Source organism: Saccostrea cucullata, unplaced genomic scaffold, assembly GCF_032062105.1.
Source record: "Saccostrea cucullata isolate Sc308-1 unplaced genomic scaffold, CSIRO_AGI_Scuc_v1 ctg2152, whole genome shotgun sequence".
Lineage (NCBI taxonomy): Eukaryota > Metazoa > Mollusca > Bivalvia > Ostreida > Ostreidae > Saccostrea > Saccostrea cuccullata.
This window is the reverse complement of record NW_026938940.1, coordinates 85,026-89,148: the sequence shown is the minus strand read 5'-3', so window position 1 is coordinate 89,148 and position 4,123 is coordinate 85,026. Positions and strand designations below refer to the sequence as shown.

The 4,123-nt window shown below is 32.3% G+C and overlaps 1 long non-coding RNA gene across 1 annotated transcript; it reads right to left on the bottom strand.

The window, feature by feature from the left end:
- Positions 1-3,274: 3,274 nt before the first annotated feature.
- LOC134251924 (uncharacterized) lies at positions 3,275-3,712 on the bottom strand. Its single transcript, XR_009988847.1, has 2 exons — positions 3,624-3,712; positions 3,275-3,422 (listed from the first exon to the last, which is right to left on the bottom strand). It is a non-coding gene; the product is annotated as an uncharacterized LOC134251924 (long non-coding RNA).
- Between the last annotated feature and the right edge of the window lie 411 nt (positions 3,713-4,123).

Sequence of the window (4,123 nt, the reverse complement as noted above, 5' to 3'; positions counted from 1 at the left end):
GACCTCTGCCGAGTCTGGGAATGAAAAAGTTTCTGTCGTTTTATTTGTAAAACAAACGAAAGATTTCGTTGTTTTGGGTTGGCCCAATACCAATCTTCGCTTTGGAGGCATTTCGGGTAAGTGTCTGGATACACAATGAGTAACTTGTACTTGTTTTGTTTCGAAATAAATAATCAAAGTTTTAAGAAATATTAGAACATATTTCATAGTGGAGTATTACTTTCAAATGTTAATTATTTAAATCATTACATATAATTTTAATAAATATAATTGACTCAGTATTCGGTAAAAAAAATTCTAGTAGCGTAATCTAAACGAAGGAAATATTCCATGTACAATTCCGATTTTAGTCTTGATCAATCAGACGCTCTGCTGGTGTAAAGAACATACGCGGCTACAAAGAGTCTGATTGAACGAGTAACAGTGTGCTCAGATACGTCATGAATACAATCGGTCAGCTTGAAAACGGTCCTAAAATGCACCAATATAAGAGTTTCGACCCACAATTTTGCATCTTATAGCGCCATATCTGTAAGACATGCGCCAGACTGACCCCTTTCTAATTTTTTAGTGCGCCATTTACAAATATTGAGCTCCAATGGCGCAAAGGCGCAGCCCAAAGGGATCCCTGCAGTGAGTATAAGGACTAGGATCATCAAATCTTGTACGTTGATGCATCTTAGAACTTCACATCATGTTAACTCGAAAGTGGGTCACGGTGACCTACTTTTTAAATTTTGCGGGCATTTGTTTTCAAATTGATTTGAAGGCATATTTTGGACACTTTAAGGCCTATAATCATCAAACTTTGTCAGTTGATGCATCTTGGGTCCTTAAACAATGTCAACTTAAAAGTAGGTCACCGTGACCTACTTTTTGAAATTATGACTAATCCTTTCTAAAACAGTTAATCCCATTATTTCAGACACTTAGAGGTGTAGAATCATCAAATCTTGTAAGTTGATGTATTTTGGGACCTTAAAACATATTTATGAAAAAGTAGGCCACTGTGACCTACTTTTTGAATTTTGCGGGCATTTGTTTTCAAATTGTTTAAAAGGCATATTTTGATTACCTTCAGACCTACGATCATCAAACTTTGTCAGTAATTGCATCTTGGGACTTCGAAAAACGCGACCAAAATGTAGGTCACGATGACCTACTTTCGACATTTTATGGCTATATTTAAGTATCTCAGGTACTTATAGGCTTAGAATCATCAAACTTTGTCAGTTGATGTACATGTATCTTGGATTTTCGAAATCGTCTACTAAAAAGTAGGTCATCGTGATCTCCTTTTTACATTTTATGGCTATATTTAAATGTCTAGAGTACTTATTGGCTTAGAAAAATCAAACTTTGTCAGTTGATGCATTTTTGGTTTTCCAAGAATGTAGACAAAAAAGTAGGTCAAGGTGACCTACTTTTGACATATTATGGTAATATTTAAGAGTCAAAATCAGCAAGCATCGAGCATTGAATGGAAAGTCAAAATTTTATTTTTTTAAAAGCTTTTGTTATATAAAAGATTTTGACCTACCTAATGCTAAAACACAATTAAATTTTTTTTTTGAATGTATGAAGGGACTGGTATCCAAGGAAATTCATTTCCTTAGCAACGGGTTCATAAATCCTTATGAAAATCGATAATTTTTAGCCATTTTTCTATGAATATGTTTTCTGAACGTGATAAGATAAGGTATTTTGGTTACTTTATTTGTTGAAAGATGGAATTACTTTATTCTCCAAAAGTAGGAAAAACAAAATTTCTGTAGAGATATTGTTGCCATGACAACGGGAAAAGAACATGGCGTCATTGCTTATTAATTTTGAAAAAAATACATATGTTTATCACTATATACACAAAATCTACAACCATTGCTGGAAAAATGAATGGTGTGATCTTGTTAGGGGTTTTATACAATAAAATTTGCCGGCAACTTTAGTAGAAAAAAAGTTACAAATGGTTAAAATGTGTGACAATCTGGCATTTATAAGCTTTTTTGAAGGGGTGGGGGTAAATTGAATACATGTACAGTGTCTATTATAGTGGTCATAATGGTTCTGATCAAAGCATACTCATAATTTTACTATCTTTGATAAATAAATGCACATTCAATTTCAAAAGGAATTTCAAATTCCTCACAAACAAAACTTGGAAAGGGGGGAGGGGGGGGGGGTAGGAATCACCTTGTTCACCCATCCATATCTATGTAAAATTTTGACTCGTCCATAACATTTCAATGAAGTGCCACTGAAAGTTCATACTTGATACTGAGATTGCTTATGATCTAGAGATGAGTCAAAAACTTGACCCAAGGTCATTTGAACAAGTTCAAGGTCATTGGTAGAAGAATAGTGCAATCTTTGCCCATTCTGAAACATTTGAATGAAAAGACATGAAGTTTCATCTCGGAGATTATTTTTGAGCTGTAGGTTTGTCATGACCTTGACCAAAGTTCATTTGGATATGTTTGACCTTGACTCAAGGACGTAACTTTATCAAGGTCACTGCAGTAAAAGTGTACTATATGAGTTTGGCAATTGACATACTCAGTATTTAACTTCGAATGAAGAGAAATTGGAAGTTTGTGCTCAACACAACGGTTTTACTACCTATGACTTGAGTATACGTCAAAGTCATTTTGGTATGTATATCTGCACTAGCAAAATTTTGAAAAAGTTTTAAATTAATATTTGGACCTTTTTTTCTTATAAAAAACATTTAATGCAATAGCAGGAGGGTGGGTATCATTTTATGAGCTTGCTCACAATAATTCTAGTTTATTAAAGAGAGTCACTGTGACATCTCACACAATTTTAAAGTAAAACCATATCAATCAGGCATGTAACATCAGGTTTGGGTTGGGTAGGGGGGGTGACACCCCCCACCCAACCTTTTTCTCAACATGACCTGAGATTTTGAAAACATTTTGAAAACAATGTAGAAATTAGAAGAGAATGACAAATATGAATATTTTTTTTATATATATAATACCTAGAGATACAAAACATAAATTTGAGGAACGCGTCATTTGACTTTAAACTAGCTCTCTTTCTTTTTTCTCACAAAAACATTTTGTCAGTTTTGAAATTAATTGATTGATCATTTAATATTGACCTTGTTTTAATTATGATACTTCAAAATGCAGAATATATTAAAGATATGTTTCAGATTCTTCTACTAATCTAATTATGAATCTGCATGCCAAAAATAGATAGTTATTGGATTTACATCAACAAAAAATGCTAACAGACAAACCAAGAATGTTACTTTTCGATTAAACATTTTTATTTGATCCACTTTCATGAATACACTGTACAATTTATGGATCTATTTTCTGGATCCCTGAGTCTCCAGTAACACTATCCACTCACTTCCAGCATCAATGGTCTGTACTGTAATAATGTATTTTCATAATCTGAAAAAGTGATTAAATTAAAATGTAATAATATTATACAGTTTAGCCTTCATATACTTGGAACCATTTCTAGTTGGGCTTGAGCAATGATGATGATGAATGCAAAGCATGTTTATTGGAATAAATTAAATTCCAAGAAATCTCAATGGTTTATCATTTTATATTAAAAAAGTTAACGTTTTTACTAAATGTATTATTTACATGTTTTTCCTGTCTAATTCTATATCAGCTCATCCAATTCTGTTTCTGTTTCTTTCCGAGTTTGGCTTCAAAGTGCCGAATTTCATTCTATAAACAGAAGTATACAACACAGAGTTGAGACCCTATTGATCTTAGATATTCTTTAAATTTAAAAACTTGCAATTAAAAGGTCAACTGGTTCTATACGTTTTGTAAAAACTCTAAATTATGTTTTTTTTTATTTCTTTCAAATAACCCCCCCCCCCCAAAAAAAAGAAGAAAAAATGGAGTACAGATATTCATTTCACAAATGTCACGTGCTTTATATCTATTGATGCTTATCATTTGAACCTAGTTGACTTAAATTAGTTCAGTGGTACCGGAGAAAATATTAGATGAATATGAATTTTCTTTTATTAGTAAACACTGGATAACATTAGCAAAAAGTTTTTATTTTTTTAAATTAATTATTTTACTGTGGTATACATGTATATACAATTCAGTTACCACTAGTCCACTAC